Source organism: Jaculus jaculus, chromosome 15, assembly GCF_020740685.1.
Source record: "Jaculus jaculus isolate mJacJac1 chromosome 15, mJacJac1.mat.Y.cur, whole genome shotgun sequence".
Lineage (NCBI taxonomy): Eukaryota > Metazoa > Chordata > Mammalia > Rodentia > Dipodidae > Jaculus > Jaculus jaculus.
The window spans coordinates 62,285,814-62,303,788 of NC_059116.1; the positions used below are offsets into that span (position 1 = coordinate 62,285,814).

Below are 17,975 nucleotides of genomic sequence, written 5' to 3' on the forward strand. Positions count from 1 at the left end.
AATCAAGAAGTTGGAATTAAAGGCCTACTTCTGCAGCACACATTTAGAGTCCAGGCCATCCAATATAGTAGCAGGAGTACTGGAATCAGGGAACTGGGAGGTGGGAAGAATCCTGGAAGTCTAGCCTATGCTCTCCATATGCATGTACCCTAAGGAGCAGGGGTTCCAGGAGTTGGGGACTCAGGTGCAGGTTAATGAGGGAAGTGGAGCAAAAGGCCTGCTTCTTCAGCAAGCAGGCAGGGTCCAGGCCATCCCAAGCCATAAGCAGGGTTACTGTGACCAGGGAACTGGGAGATGGGGAAGGAACTAGGAGCTATGGCCTACTCACTCTGCTTGCACACCCTCTGGAACAGGGCACCCTGGAGCCTGAAATTCTTGTTGGTTGTGAGACCATAGATTGTTTTCTCATTCTCATAAAATAACATTTTCTGGATGTATCAAGTAATGACCACAGTGGTTTATATGTTGTGCAATTGTATGAGAGGTAGATATTCATCAGTACTAATTTTCTTACCTAAAGGAAATTCTTTTGAATATTTTCCCTTCCTAAAATAGTTTTATCATTTCTCCTACCATATTCTCTGACTACAGATTACCAAACATAAGTGGCTATTTTATCTGCAAATTATCTCAAACACAAATTTTATCATTGTCAATATTTTATTTTTATTTGTTTGAGAAAGAGTTAGAGGCAGAGAGAGGGGGGAGGGAGAGAGGAATGAGAACGGGCATGCCAGGGCCTCCAGCCACTGCAAATGAACTCCACATGCATGTGCCACCTTGTGCATCTGGGTTATGTTTGTCCAGTGGAATCAAACCTGGGTCCATTAGCTTTGCATGCCAGTGTCTTAACTGCTAAGCCACCTCTTCGGTCCCATAAGTCTTACTGTCAAGATAGGATACTTGCAATGCTTTGATTCTTGAGGATGCTCTTATTAGAATGGTCATGCTTCAGACACCAATATAATAAAATAAAATTAAAACAAGTGGTCATTATTTTCATCAAATTATATCATATACTTGAATCTCTTTTCTGAAATAGCATTTACACCTAATGAATTAAATAGCACATAAAATAGAAAGGACAGTAAAATTATGGGAAATTGTAAAGGATGATTTCAAGTTAAGATTAAGAAGTTATATTGTGCATTTGAGGATATAACATTGGAACTATCTAAAAATATAAAATACTCTTTTCTTATAGTGATTTTTGAGACTAGTTTATGCATCAAAACAATTAAAATTTAAAAAGATATAAAATGAAATTTGATAATAATAATTCTCCCTGATCTATTTTCCATCTTCCAATTCCCATATCTTTGAAAAGGTTCATCTCTGTGCTTATTTTCTTTCTTTTTTTATTATTTAGCTTTGTGATCAGTGAATACAGTCAAGTTGGTACCATCATTAGCCCCCTCCCTATCCCCCCTCCCCCTGGCCCCTCCTTGTTGAGGTATATGGGTCATGCATTGTGGTGTTAGCCCTCAGTTATGGGTAGGAGGAAATGTCTTTGCATATCATGACCGAACATGTGGCTCTGAAATTCTTTCTGCCCCCTCTTCCACAAAATTTCCCTAAGCCATGTTGGGCTCCTTTTAGGTCTGTTTCAGTGATGAGGTCTTGGGAGCCTCTGTGTCACTGGATATCTGATTTTGTAGGAGTTGATTGTTCTCTGTGTCAATCTTCTTCACCCTTGTGCTGGTACCAGATTCACCAGGAAAACAGCACCCTTGCTTGTTTTGCCAATTATTCTTAGTTTCAGCTGGGGACATTTGAGGTATGATGGGGTGGTTCTCTCCTTAGGATCTGCATCTGAAAAATAGAAGCAGATTCTCCAAAGGAGAGTAAAGTTAGCACCAGATAAATGGGATAACCCTTATATTTTTTAGAGAGGATTTTATGGGCGTAAGCCCCCTTGTAGCCCACGATTGGTGGTAGCTTGATAATGGAGAGTGGGCTCATTTTTGGATCTGGTTCTGACTTTTTTCTCAGCTCCAGCTATGGATTCCATTCCACTGAGTGGATCAGTTAGTCAAATCAAGAGCAGTTGGTTTCCCACCATGGCTGTGTGCCACTATTGCACTTGTGCGAGCATCACATCAGGTTATTTGCTGCTAAGTAGGTTAGACCATGAGTTGCCTGGACAGATATTGGTCATTTTCCCCCAGTCACCCATGTATTACCATCTGGCACTAGACATGCTGACTGTCTGGGGACTGACTGTCTTCCAGCTTCCAGCCATGTCACTCCATGTTATGTGTCAACTGCCTATGGTGTCTTCAGCAGTAGGGTCTTACCACTAACCTTTGGTGGGACATCAAGTACTCAGACAGAAATCTGTCATTCTTTTAGGAAAGCATGTAGGTCTCTCTGATCAAAAGCTAACTGTGGACGATAGCCACCTGCTGGTACTAGGAGTTACAGGCCAGTGCCCATGAAGAGAAGGAAGAAAAAGTTAAGTAATATAAAAGAGTTAGTGATGAGAGAGGCAGAGAGAATTTTCTTTAAAAATTTTATTCATGTATAATGTATTTTGATCATAATCCACTCTAATTATCTTCTCTTGATTCTCCACCATGTACCTCTTCTTCTGACCCTTTTCTTCTTTCTAACTATTCCCTCTTGTGCCTATCCTTTGAGTACTTTTTCTTGTATTTCTTCCATTTCATTGATCCCTCCTTTAATTTGTAATTTGAATTCTTTTTGCTGATTTTTCTCCATTTCCTTCATCCATTCTTGGAGTTCCTGTTTGATTGCTCTTGTCCAGTGAGTCTTGGACAATAGGGAGGGTAGGGCTTGGGGGAAGGGAAAAAGTTGGAGGGGGATACAAAACTGAACCCAAATTGAACTGGTTTCATAGAATCCTATACCCTGGGATTCAGACTAAAAGATGGAACCCTCAAGAGGACCTTAGAGGGAGAACCTGAATAGAAGGGTCCTGGATAGATGAAACCTAACCTCATATTGAGGACAGAGTATTGAAACTTTAGGATAAAACAGAAGAAATAGATTGCGACTCCAAAACATTATCGTGTTCAATAAATGAGCAAACAGAACATGAGGGAACTTTGGGCCATCTTAGAAAAGCTAAATATTTGGATCATAGGCATACTAGAGAAGGAAGAAATAAAGGTCAAGACATAGAAAATATTTTCAACAAAATTACTGAGCAAAACTCCCCTCCCCTTGAGAAAGAGTGAGTTATCTACCTATAGGAGGTGCACAGAACATGAAGTAGACAGGGCCAGAGAAGCAACACCCACATCACATAATAATCAGAATACTAAACACAAAAAACAGAGAGTACTAAAAGCTGGAAGAGAAAATAGGCTTGTTGCATACAGAGGGAAGTCCATCATAATTATCTCAGATTTTTAAATGGAAACTCTTAAAGCCTGAAGTGACTGGAATGGAGTATTTCAAAAGCCAAAAATTATGGCTGCCAACCCAAACTAGTATACTAAACCAAAAGTTCCTTCCTAATAGAAGGTTAAAGAAATAACCTTTCACAAACTATAAGCTACCTTTATGACTACATAAGCACCAGGCTAATCCTACAGAGTATACTGCATGGAATACTCCACACTCAGGAGATGATCCAACACACACATGAGGGGAGAAAAAGAAACAATCAAAACTTAAATGGACATAAAACCATGCAAAGACCCAGAATACACCAAACTCCACAAAACCTTCAACATGACAGGGATTAGCTCATAACTCACAACTATCACTCTGAACATTAATGGATTCACCTCCACAATCAAAAGACACAGTTTAACTAGCTGGAGCCAGCCATTTTTTGTCTACAACAAACATACCTTACAATTGAGAAAAATAAATACCACATTGGGAGGAAAGGATGGAAAACAATATTTCAAGCAAACAGAAACAAGAAACAAGCTGGAGTGCTCTACTGATTACTGACAAAATAGAATTTAAGCTAAAAGTAACCAAAAGAGATAAAGAAGACTACTTCATACTCATTAAAGAAATACATCAACAAGAAGGTATTACAATTATCAACTTATATGCACAAAACACAAAGCCACCTATTTTTTTGGTGCATATCTCTGATTTTTAAAAATTTTTTTATAATTAAGAACTTCCATGACTGTAAATAATATCCCATGGTAACTCCCTTTCTCCTCCCACTTTCCCTTTAAAACTCCACTTTTCATCATATCCCCTCCCCCTCTCGCACAGTCTTTCTTTTATTTTGAAGTCATCATCTTTTCCTCCTATTATGATGGTCTTGTGTAGGTAGTATCAGCAAACTTTACCACGCAATAAAACAGATGTATATCCCAAGATAATAATAGTAAGAGGCTTTAGTACCCTACTACCATCAATAGACAGACAGTTATGCAGAAAAGAGGAACCCTTGCCCACTGCTGGTGAGAGCGCAAACTGCTATATACACTCTGGAAATCAGTATGGGGACTCCTGCAAAAATAAAAATAGATCTACTATTTGATCCAGCTCTACCACTCCTGGGCATGTACCCTAAAAACTCCATTCTTTGCTATAGAGATACTTTCTCAGCCATGTTTGTTGCAGCTTTATTCATAATATCTAGGAACTGGAATCAGCCCAGATGCCCATCAACTGATGACTGAATAATGAATATGTGGTACATATACACAACAGGGTTCTACACAGTGGTAAGGAAAAACACAATTACAGAATGTGCAGGAAAATGAATGGAATTGGGAAAAATCAAAATCATTCTAAGCAAGGTCATGCAGACTCAGAAAGACAAATGGTGCATGTACACTCCCACCTGCTTGTGCAAACTAGTCAACTGGAGATGAGTGAAAAGAGTAGTAAGCACCATGAATATGGTCATAAAACTAGAATGAGACCAGAAGAGAGAAGAAATAGGAAGAGAAAAGGAGTTACTGGACAGGTTAGGGGAGGACAGAATATTGGGGGTAGGGGTCTCTTGGAGGGCTACAAGTGGTAGGGAGTAGGTATAGCATGGAGGGGATTACACAAAAGATAAGACACATGAACCAGTTCTGTAGTTACCCTCCTGGCTAGCATTTGACACTTTATAACCACGAGTAAAAAGAGAGTTGACTCAGTCCAGACAGAAGTAAAAGCTTATCCTTAAAAATGGTCTCTGGCTGGCAAATCCTAGGCCCTGATTTGGATTGCATCCTCCCCACCCCCACCGCAAGCTGTTGGTCAGGGAGACCCATGAGTTCTCTAAACAATGTAGGTTGTAGGCCATTGCCAAAATACTTGATTACTTGCCACAGATCAAAAGTAAGACACTATTGTTGAAGACACCACTGGCTGTAGTCACAAGAAACTGGAATATCATGCTGGAAATGAAAAGGAAACTGGCTCCTTCCTGGCTAGCCCTCATAGTGCTGGAGAGCCCTATGGCAGCCACTAGAGGACAATGGTCAACAACTGTATGAATAAACAGTGTACCAGTTAGACTACGAAATCAGCCCCCTGGTTAAAATAAACAGTGTACCCGTCAGACTACGAAATCAACCACCTGGTTAAAATAAACAGTGTACCCTTCAGACTATGAAATCAGCCACCTGGTCAAGGAGTACACATTTGTGCAATAGTGGCACACAGCCTCTGTGGTAACTAACTGTTCTCTGATTGGACATGCAGCCTGCTCAGTGGTACTGGAAACCAAGTTAGAATACCATGGTCAGGAAAGTCAGCCTTCAGAAAGTAGCCCCCACTGTAATCTGGAGAAGAGTAGGCTTTTACACCAAAAAATTCCTGCAGAAAACTTTGTTCTCTCACTCTTGGCTGGAGAATGTTTTATCTCAAAGATGGTACAGAAAATGGAGGAGAACCAAAATCCATTGATAAGGCAAGAAGATAGCCAAATTGCCCACCATGAGACATGATATGTCTATCTCATCTGCCAACACCCAGGAGAAATTGCAGAGGAAGAGACAACATGAATAGTGATCATACTGCTAGCCTGACAACCAATTCCAGGATGATGGTGACTGATATGGTGATCAATCAAAACCTATCAAGGCAGAAATCTAGAGGCTACCAAGAACTCAACACTAAATATGAACACCAACAGGCCTGCCATGGTTCATGGAACATTGCAGAAGAAGGGGCAGAAAGACTGCAAGAGCCTCAGAACAGCTGGGAATACTGAGACATGGTTCCCCTACTACCCCGTAGGGACTGACTGAGGTCTTTATGACCCCACAATGAATACCATAATCTCACTGAGGAGGGCCCCCAGAGTATTGGGTGCAGAGAATAAGGGATAAAAGTATAACCTCTTATATAAAATTAATAAAGTGAAAAAAGTTTTCAAAAAAGAAACCTAATAGAGGAAATATTTATGTTTGTCCATGGTTCCAAACATATCACTCTATTATGGTGAGGAAGGCAGACAGAAAAGAGCAGTTCATATTATGGCAGTCAGGAACTACAAAATCACACACCTCCAGTGACCTCAGACACATGCCTCCAGTGACCTCAAGCACATACCTCCAGTGACCTCAGAGACACCTCCAGTGATCTCATGTACAGTCCACCAGTGATCTCAAGCCCACAGCTCCAGTGACCTCAAGCACAGTCCACCAGTGACCTCAAGAACACACCTCCAGTGATCTCAAGTACAGTCCACCAGTGATCTCAAGCACACTCCACCAGTGACCTCAAGCACATATCTTCAGTGACTAAATAAAGCACATTGCAGTGACCTCAGGCACACACTTCCAGTGACTGCAAGCACACATCTTTAGTGAACTACTGTTTTCAGTCTGGTCCCTCTTACTTTTCACTGCTTTGCAATAATGCCATCTTCTTTTTGAATCCATAAAGGGGTTAATCTATTCATTAGGTTAGAGCTTTCACAATTAACTTTCTTAAAATATCCTCACAGACATACCCAGTGATGTGCTTTACTGATATCCTAGGTAATTCTTAATCCAGTCAAGTTGTCAACTAAGATGAACCATCACTTGGATTGACTTTAGAAGTGTCACTGAATCCTGCAATAAATCCTTTTTTTTAAAAAATACCTTTTCTTTATCTTATCAGAACTAACAACAGCCTTCTGACAGTACTGTTATGGTATTGTTATCTCTTTCCACTGGCTTGCTGGAAGTTTGTACACACCTTGGCCAACTTGCCATTCAGGGCGTATCTATTTATGTCATTAATGACAGAGAACCTATTTCAGTTATCTACCATCTAAAACTGTTTAAAACAGCCATCATCTAATCATTCCTAAGATTCTCTGTCTCTTAAGGCTCAGTTGAGATATTCTCATTCTGCAGTTAGCATTTATTGTAATCAATCAAGTAGATACCTTTTGCTGAGAGCTCAGATGGGGCTAGAACATTCAAGACAGCTCCCTTCATACATCAGGGTATTACAGCTGATGATGAAAGTAGCTGGACTAGGGTAAAACACATGGTTAAAGCTAAAGGGAAGAAAGACTTATTTGGGCTCATGATTTAAGAATATTTAAGAATAAGTAGTCCTCCATGGCAGTAAGGTGTGCCAGCAGTAGCTTGCACACATCTAGATGGGTCAGGAATCAGAAATAGGACCAGAAGTGGACCTGGGATATGAACCTCAAGGTTTGTCCCTCATGGTCTGTGAATCAGGCCCCATCTCTCAAATGTTCCACATCTTCCCAAAACAGCATCACCAGCATATATATCTACTATACCTAACCTTGAAGCCCTTCCCTCTCCTCCCTTCTTCACGGCCCTTTTCTACCTTACTGATCTCTACTACTGACTTTTACTCCAGCTCATGTGCAAATATGGACATTTGAAACTAGTATCCACATATGTGAAAGAACACGTAGTGATAATGACTTTCTGAGCCTGGTACTTTTTAGCTTCTTAAATAAAATATTACATCATCTGCAAACAATAATTTGCCCTGTTTTTTTTTTTCCCCTATAAGTATGGCTTGTATTTGTGTCTCTTGTCTCATTGCTGCAGCTAAGACTTCCAGTACTATATTAAATAAAAGTGGAGACTGTGGAGACCTTTGTCTTATTCCTGATTTTAGTGGAAATGCTTTGAGATTTCCCCCATTTACTGTAATGTTGGCTGTAGGTTTGCCATAAATAGCCAGGCTTGAGTTCATTTTCCCTTTTCTCCTGGATGTTCAATCTACCATTGTTAATTCTATATAATATGCCTCTTTTACCCAAATTTCACAGGGCATATCAGGATCACTGGGAACAGCAGCAGAGATATGTCCTATGTACTCACATTGATTTAAATACTACCTTTTGTTCTTATAATTCTAATTATTTAAATATGAAAAGTTATAGACATGCAAGGTAATTTCTATCTATCAAATTTTTATGTCTACCTGGAAACATTACTTCAGCAATTCAAGTGTTCTTGTCATATAATCCACTTCTTCTCATTTAATAAAAGGCACATTTGACAGGAAGTTAGAATTACCTACTTGAAAAACCTTAGGTTCATTTTCCTAGAATGTTACTTGATGAGAAATCTAAGAACCTTAGTGCATGAGACACTGAAGACTCCTAAGACATCTAAGGGTATGCTTCCTCAGCTGCCATTGAAATGACTTGTTGGCCTTTTCTGTGGGGACATCTGTCAAGCATCTCTCCTTTATTATTTCCCAGCTTGTCCCAACGGGAAAGGCATATGGACTTTAATATTTCCTCTCTCCTCCCACTCCCTTTCCTTAGAGAATACTTCTTAAATTCCATACAAATGTAAGATCAGTCTTTGAATGGGACTGTTCCTCCTTTTTTATTATTTTCTAGTTGCATTAAAAGACTGTTCCTGAAGATAATTTTTGAGCAGCAGTTTAGAGATAAATGTGAAAGTCCTATTTTTTTGCAACTTTAGTATTAAATAGAAGGAAATTATTTACTATTTGCCCTTTTCTCAGCAGGGAAATCATTATTCAGATGACAGAAAGCTATGTTCTTTCTCTTCTATTTATAGATGTTTTTGGACTCTCTTACTGCCATCTTCAAAGGAGCAGTTCAAGGAGCAAAGGAATTTGCATATTTAATCTGGCAGGTTGTAAATGTGGAAGGCAATCATCTAAGTAATTGAGGTTTTCATCATCACATTATTATCATTTCATTCCACGCGAGTTGCTTAACTATAACGACGTGGGACCCCTCTACTGTAGGATAGGGAAAATCTATGTAGAGGCGAAAAGGACTATTCAGATGGAATTTCAGAAGCCAAGCTAGTGGTTGGGAATTCTTACAAAAGTGTTAATGTCCTCTGAATACTAGCCTACTTTGGCAAGAGAGAATGCTGGTGCAAATAATTTTTGTAATATTAATCCTGGATCCTTATGGGCAATGAAATTGGTTGTAGCTCACATGGCCTACAGCATGCTCACAAGGCATTTATGAGGGTGCTATAATTTGAATATTTTAAAAATAGAACTTTATGTAGCTCAGGGTGGTCTTGAATTCACTATGTAGCTGAGCCTAACTTTGGACTTCTGGTCCTCCTGCTACTCTTCCCAACTGCTGGCATTATGCGCATCTGCCACTATGTCCAGTTTTCTGTGTGGTACTGAGGATTGAGCCCAAGGCTTCATGCATGCTAGGCAAACACTCTACCAACTGAGCTACATCCACAGTCCTGCAATTTGGCTCTTGACTATCCCCCAAAGGAACATGTGCTAATGGTTTTGTTTCTAGCCTGTGGCATTATTATGGCATGGTGGAACCTTTGGTATGGGGTCTAGTGGAAGGAAGTTGGGTCGTTAGGGGAGTGCACTTGGAGGGGATATTGAGATCTAGGCCTCTTATTGTTTCTGTTTCTGGTTTGGCCAAAATGAAGTGACCAGGCTTCCCTCCTGATCCCACCATAAGGTATTGTGCTATCACAAACTAAAGTAGAAGAACCAAGTGACCATGAATGGAAACCTATGAATCTTTTTTTTTCTTTTTGCAGTTAGCTTTTGTGTTGCTGGCTTAAGACACCTGACCAAGAGCAGCTTGTGGGAGGAAAGGATTTATTTTGGTTCACAGACTCAAAGGGAGGTTTCATGATGGCAGGGAGAACGATGGCATGAGCAGAGGCTGGACATCACCTCCTGGCCAACATCAGATGGACAACAGTAACAGATTATGCCAAACACTGGCAATGGGAAACTGACTGAAACACCCATAAACCCACCCCTAACAATACACCGCTTCCAGGAGGCTTCAATTCCCAAATTGTCACCAGCTGACCTAGAATTCAGAACACATAAGTTTATGGGGGACACTTGACTCAAACAACCACACCATTGTACTGCTTTTCTCATTGCTAGGACAAAATATCTGACAAAAACAACCAAAGGGAAGGTATTCTTTAGTTTGACTCATGGTTTGAGAGTACAGTAGTCCATTATGGTGAGGAAGGTGAGGAGGTGAGAGTGGCTTTAGCTTTAATGGCAGGAATGTGAGGTAGCTGTTCACATGGACTCTACAGTCAGGTCACAAATATGAATGCTCAGTTAAGCCTTTCTAAAAACACCTTCACAGACTTGCCTGCAGGTATGTCTCCAAGGTGATTCTAAATCCATTCAATTTGGCCTTACAAATTAATCATCACAAGTTCAAGAAGCAAGGAGGAAATAACTTCTCTTTTAAAAATATTTTATTTATTTGCAAGAGAAAGAAAGACTGAGTAAGGGCATGTCAGGGTCTCTTGCCACTGCAAATAAACTACAGATGTATGTACCACATATAGATTTATGTGGGTACTAGCAAATTAGATATAGGCTAGCATACTCTGCCGGCAAGCATATTTATTTTATTTTATTTTATTTTTAATTTTTTTATTTATTTGAGAGCGACAGACACAGAGAGAAGGACAGATAGAGGGAGAGAGAGAGAATGGGCGCGCCAGGGCTTCCAGCCTCTGCAAACGAACTCCAGACGCATGCGCCCTCTTGGGCATCTGGCTAACGTGGGACCTGGGGAACCGAGCCAGGGCTTCCAGCCTCTGCAAACGAACTCCAGACGCATGCGCCCTCTTGGGCATCTGGCTAACGTGGGACCTGGGGAACCGAGCCTCAAACCGGGGTCCTTAGGCTTCACAGGCAAGCGCTTAACCGCTAAGCCATCTCTCCAGCCCTGGCAAGCATATTTAACCTCAGAACCATCTCCCTACCCTCTAAGAAAACCTACTCTTAACATAAACAGTACCTTCTGAGGTGGTTTCAGTCAGATGTCCACCATAAACTCATGTGTTTTGAATGCTTACTCCCCAGCTGATGGCAATTGGAAGTACAATCTTGCTGAAGCAGGTGTGTTGTTGGAGAGTGGCTTGGCTTACTTCTCTGCTGCTGTTTTCCACATGCTGTGGCAGAAATGATGTCCAGCTTCTATTCATGCAATGTTTTACCTTCCATTGTGAAGCTTCCCCTTTAGACTATAAGCCAGGACAAAAAACTTTTCTCCCATTGGCTGCTTTTGGGGGGGTGCTTTATCCCAGCAATGAGAAGGTAATTGTAATACTGTCCAAGAGATGCCTCAGGTACAAAGAAGTCCAAGGAACAGTGTGCACTTGCCTGCCTGCACTCCCTCTCCCTGAGCCAGTGTGTTTATTGCTACTGCTGCTTCCACCAGCTTCCAGCTTCCTCAGCTTTTCAATGTGGATTCAACATCTATAGGGAGCTCAGGACCTTTAGTGCTGAACTTGGACTTCTGAAGCATCCAGCTTCATGGAGTGACCAGCTACTGAGTCCTCAGAATCTTCAGTGTACAGGTATCTCATGCTGGATTAACCATCCCCTATGTTGTAATTCAAACTAATATGTGAATACATTCTATTTGTTCTGTTCTAGGGAACCAACTATCCAACCACAAGCTGCTCATGGTCAGGTGTATTCTGCAAGCAATGTGGACTTGACTGCGAAGCTTCCCCTAAAATTTGTAAGCCAAAGTAAACCCTTTTTTCCCACAAGCTGCTCTTAGGTGATTTCTTCCAACAATGTGAACCTGACTCCAACACTATCCTATTAAGTCCCCCCTCCCTCCCTTTCTATTCCCTTTATTTCCCCTTTCCAGCTTACTGGACTCTGTTACTGAGTTTTATTCCTACTCACATTTGTAGCTAGAATCTACATATGAGGGAGAACATGTGACATTTGTCTTTCTGGGCCTGAGTTACCTCACTAAGTATAATCCTTTCCAGATCCATCCATTTTTCTGCAAATTTCATTTTTCTTTGCCACTGAGTAGAACTCCATTGGATAAATGTGTCACATCTTCATTATCCACTCATCAGTTGACAGACATCTAGGCTGGTTTCATTTCATAGCTATTGTGAATAGAGTGGCAATAAACATGGTTGAGAAAGTATCTCTAAGGTAGTGAGACAAGTCATTAGGATATATGCCTATGAGTGCTACAACTGGGTCCTATGGTAAATCGCTGTCTCAGGAGCCTCTACACTGATTTCCACAGTGGCTGGACCAGATTGCATTCCCACCAACAGCATAGGAGGGTTCTTCTTTTTCTACATCCTTGCCAGCATTTATGGACATTTGTTTTCATGATGGTAGCCATTCTGATAGGATTGAGGTGGAATCTCAACATAGTTTTAATCTGTGTTTCCCTGATGACTAGGGATGTAGAACATTTTTTTAGATGTTTATATGCCATTTGTCTTTCTTCTTTTGAGAACTCTCTATTTAGTTCTATAGCCCATATTTAAATGGGTTGTTTCATTTCTTATTATTTAGTTTTTTGAGTTTTTTGTATATTATGGCTATTAATCCTCTGTCAGGTGTATAACTGGCAAAGATTTTATCCCATTCTCTAAGTTGCCTTTTTGCTCTACTCACAGTGTTCTTTGTTGTACAAAAGCTTTTAAATTTCATGTGGGCCCACCGGTCGGTTGATCTGTGGTTTTATATCCAACCTCAGGTATTTTATTTATTTATTTATTTATTTATTTATTTATTTAAGAGTGACAGACACAGAGAGAAAGACAGATAGAGGGAGAGAGAGAGAATGGGCGCGCCAGGGCTTCCAGCCACTGCAAACGAACTCCAGACGCGTGCACCCCCTTGTGCATCTGGCTAACATGGGACCTGGGGAACCGAGCCTTGAACCAGGGTCCTTAGGCTTCACAGGCAAGCGCTTAACCACTAAGCCATCTCTCCAGCCCAACCTCAGGCATTTTTGATTAAGCTTCCTAACTAGTCTCCTGATGAGGAGTGTGTTATGGGGGTAAATTTTGAGTCTATCCTACTAAGTGTTCCAAGCCAGCTTAATCTCTGGCTTTTCTCTTCCACTCTCTGCTGTGGATGTATGGTGAAGTACAACAGCTCCTTCTACCATGATGAAACTTCACCTGAAACTGTCAGCCTGAAATAAACCCCCTTTTCCCATAAGCTACTCTGGTTGTGTTTTTTGTTCCAGTAATGAAAAGGTAACTAAAATTAAAAAAAAAAAATTGGGGGCTATGAATACGGGACGGCGGCGAGCTCGGCCGCTGATGGCTGCCGGTGCGCGCAGCGTGCTGCTTCTCTGCTGCTGAGACGCCCGCAGCTGTTTCTCGGGTCTCCGGGGCCGCTGTCCCGGCCGCCCGCACTGCGTAGGTCCGTGGCTCCGACCCGCCGCTGCGGCCTGCATCTCCTTGTCTCAGCTCCGCGGCCCGTTTCCTCTGGATGAACTTGCGTCCTTTCTCTAATTCGCCATGGAATTCTGCTCCGTGCTTTTAGCCCTTCAGAACCAAAGAAACTCCAAACAACAGACGCCCATGCCCAGAGTATAGCAGTAACTCCCAAGCTCAGTTCCGTGCCGTAGTTTACAGTATTTGATTTTATGTAATATATACTATTTATTACAGCGTTTTGATACCTCATATTCTGTTTACACATCTTGAAAGTCGCGTAGTACTTCTTTTATTTAAAGAACCACTACTGTAGAAAATGACATCTACCGAAGCACCTACCCTAGCTACTACTCATTTGGTGGGTTACCTATGGTTGCTCATCTTGGGCTTCATCATTGCATTTGTCTTGGCATTCTCCGTGGGAGCCAATGATGTAGCAAATTCGTTCGGTACAGCCGTGGGCTCAGGTGTAGAGACCCTGAAGCAAGCCTGCATCTTAGCCAGCATCTTTGAAACTATGGGCTCAGTTTTGTTGGGGGCCAAAGTGAGTGAAACCATCCGGAAGGGCTTGATTGATGTGGAGATGTACCGCTCAAACCAAACGATGCTGATGGCTGGTTCGGTCAGTGCTATGTTTGGTTCTGCTGTGTGGCAACTAGTGGCTTCGTTTTTGAAGCTCCCAATTTCTGGGACCCATTGTATTGTCGGCGCAACCATTGGTTTTTCCCTCGTGGCAGAGGGGCAAGAAGGTGTCAGGTGGTCTGAACTGATAAGAATTGTGATGTCTTGGTTCGTCTCTCCACTGCTTTCTGGTATTATGTCTGGAATTTTATTCTTCCTTGTTCGTGCATTCATCCTCCGTAAGGCAGATCCAGTTCCTAATGGTTTGCGTGCTTTGCCAGTTTTTTATGCTTGCACAATTGGAATAAACCTCTTTTCCATCATGTATACTGGAGCACCGTTGCTGGGCTTTGACAAACTTCCTCTGTGGGGTACCATCCTCATCTCGGTGGGATGTGCAGCTCTCTGCCCTTTTCGTCTGGTTCTTTGTATGTCCCAGGATGAAGAGAAAAATTGAACGAGAAATAAAGTCTAGTCCTTCTGAAAGCCCCTTAATGGAAAAAAAGAACAGCTTGAAAGAGGACGCTGAAGAAACTAAGTTGTCCCTTGGTGATAGTGAGAACAGGAATCCTGTTTCTGAGGTAGGATCTGCTACTGGGCCACTCCAGACTGTGGTGGAGGAGAGAATGGTGTCATTCAAACTTGGTGACCTGGAGGAAGCTCCAGAGCGAGAGCGGCTTCCCAGTGTGGATCTGAAAGAGGAGACCAGCATTGACAGTGCCTTCAATGGTGCAGTGCAGTTGCCTAATGGGAGCCTTGTTCAGTTCAATCAGACGGTCAGCAACCAGATAAACTCCAGTGGCCATTACCAGTACCACACTGTGCATAAGGACTCAGGCTTGTACAAAGAACTGCTCCATAAGTTACACCTGGCCAAGGTGGGGGACTGCATGGGGGACTCTGGGGATAAGCCTTTGCGTCGCAACAATAGCTACACCTCCTACACCATGGCAATTTGTGATATGCCCCTGGATTCATTCCGTGCCAAAGAAGGTGAACAGAAGGGAGAAGAGATGGAGAAGCTGATGTGGCCTAATACAGATACCAAGAAGCGCATTCGAATGGACAGTTACACTAGTTACTGCAATGCTGTGTCTGACCTTCACTCAGCAAGTGAGATGGACATGCCCATCAAGGCTGAAATGGGTCTGAGCGACAGAAAAGGAAGTAGGGGCTCTCTTGAAGAGTGGTATGACCAGTATAAGCCAGAAGTATCTCTTCTCTTCCAGTTCCTGCAGATCCTTACAGCCTGTTTTGGGTCATTTGCCCATGGTGGCAATGACGTCAGTAATGCTGTTGGTCCTCTGGTTGCTTTGTACCTGGTTTATAAAACAGGAGATGTTTCTTCAAAAATGGCAACACCAATATGGCTTCTTCTTTATGGTGGTCTTGGCATCTGTATTGGGCTGTGGGTCTGGGGAAGGAGAGTTATCCAGACCATGGGGAAAGACCTGACACCCATCACACCCTCTAGTGGCTTCAGTATTGAACTGGCATCTGCCCTCACTGTAGTAATCGCATCAAACATTGGCCTTCCCATTAGTACAACACATTGTAAAGTGGGCTCTGTCGTGTCTGTTGGCTGGCTCCGTTCCAAAAAGGCTGTTGACTGGCGACTCTTCCGCAACATTTTTATGGCCTGGTTTGTCACAGTCCCTATTTCTGGTCTGATCAGTGCCGCTATCATGGCAATTTTCAAATATGTCATCCTGAAAGAGAAGCCAGAATTAAAATAAATGTCAGTGTCTAGGACCACCGTATGTATTCCTGCTCCCTGGAAGATTTAGTGTTACAGAAGACGGACGAGAATTCCTGACATTTGGGAGCTATGGGAAGGAAGTGTTACTTATGCTGTAATTGCTTTTGTGCTAAATCCAGTTTGTCTCAAAATTAGCTGTGTAAAATTAACCAGGTTTCCACTGGTTCCTTCTAAGATTCCCTTTTCTTCTGGGCTGTGAACTCCTGTACATATTTCTCTATGTTTTGTATCAGGCTTCAATTCCATTATGTTTTAATATTGTCTCTAAAGATAAATTTTGGTCTGTGGGTTTTGTTTTAAAACAGCTAGGTAGGGCCATTTGATGGCATCCACTCTGCTTTGTTGGTTTCACCAGCTTCCACCCCAACATGCACAGTAATTTAACAACAAAATGTAACTGAAGCTTCCCTCGTAGTCTCTTGTAGAAAAAGTCATTGGCACTATGCCTTCCTGTCTCTTGTGGCAGGTTGTATTGGCAAATGTGGGAACTTCTAAGATGGATGAAATTATTTGACACATTGGAAATTTAAGTTAGTAGTAACTTCTTTGCAAGTAATCAATTGACATTTTGCTAAGAAGTAGGAAGTAAAAGCCTTCTTGGCAATTGTGGTTATTTCTTTGAGATTTCTGGCAGTGTGGGATGGGTGAATAAAGTGGAATATGAACTTTGGGTAAATTAAATGGGACAGCCTTCCATGTTCATCTGTCTACCTCTTAACTGAATAAAAAGCCTACAGTTTTTAGAAAAAAAAATTGGTACTAAGAAGCGGGGTCATTGCTGTGATGAGTCTAACCATATGATCTTTTCTCTTTGGAACATGTTTGGAGAGGAATATTGAAAGGTATGGTTCCTTGGACTGGAACCTTGCAGTGTTGTAAGCAGAGCTTGGGGAGCTATTCTGATGAGAGCTTGAAAATGCTATGAGAAAAAAGCTGGAGGCTGTCAAGGCTTGGCTTATGAAGTTTCAAAGGGAAGGAAATAGCTTTGTTAGATAGTGGCTACTGGTGGAAATGCTGGGTGAATTCTGCCAGTGTTCTGAGAATTTGGACAAAATTCAATTAAAAATAATGGACTGGAGTGCTTAGCAGAGTTATAAACAAAAATATTGAAAGTTGTGCAGTTTATTACATTAAGAAATTCAAGAAAGTTTGACATTACAGGCACAAAGACTGGTTTTAGACCTCTTAAACTGCAGTTGTTAAGGAGATCATTATCATTAAAGGTAGGCCAACTGTTTTGCATTGTGACAATTGTAAAGATTTCCTGAGGATGAAATCCAACCATGGAAGATTCAAGCTAGTAAGAATGCAAATTCTTTTTAAAGTATACTGTTCTTCAATGTTAAGATTTATTCCCTCCTGGATTTACAAATTTGACTACTCTGCTCACATGGTACTGGTTTTGGAAGCATGAAAAATCAGAAAGAGGGGCTGGAGAGATGGCTTAGCAGTTAAGGCACATGCCTAAGAAGCCTAACAATCCAGGTTCAATTCTCCATGTCCCACATAAGCCAGATGCACATGGTGGTGCATGTGTCTGGAGTCTATTTGCAGTGGCTATAGGCCCTGGTGTGCCCATTCTCACTCTCTCTCTCTGTCTCTCTCTCTCTCCCCCTTTCTCTCTATCTCAAATAAATAAATAAACAAACAAATCTTTAAAAATATAAAAAAATGGAAAAGAGGGTCATAAAGTGCACATGGCTCTAGGAGCTAGTATGACGTGGTAATGTGAAGCAGGGTTGAAATCCCTATATGAAAGCCCAATAAGGTCACTGTATGGAACTATGAAGATGAACTGTGACTTGCAATGGAGATCTTAGGATTATGAAGATGCCAGGACTGTGGCATGGCCACCAAGACAAGTTACCAGCTCTGGCTTGGTAGCTCTGTCTGGAAAGCAAGCAGCACATCAAAGGGACAAAAAGTTGCCAAAGTGTTTTGGAGCTAAAGGACTTCATAGTGCATCCCAGATGCAATATGGAACCACAGATGTTTGATGTTTGCCCTGC

The 17,975-nt window shown here is 41.7% G+C and overlaps 2 pseudogenes; one reads left to right on the plus strand and one right to left on the minus strand.

Annotated features, from left to right (window-relative positions):
* The window catches only part of LOC123455068, a 108,025-nt pseudogene extending 94,422 nt beyond the window's left edge, over positions 1–13,603 (minus strand).
* LOC123455125 lies at positions 13,580–16,709 on the plus strand (annotated as a pseudogene).
* Positions 16,710–17,975: the final 1,266 nt, after the last annotated feature.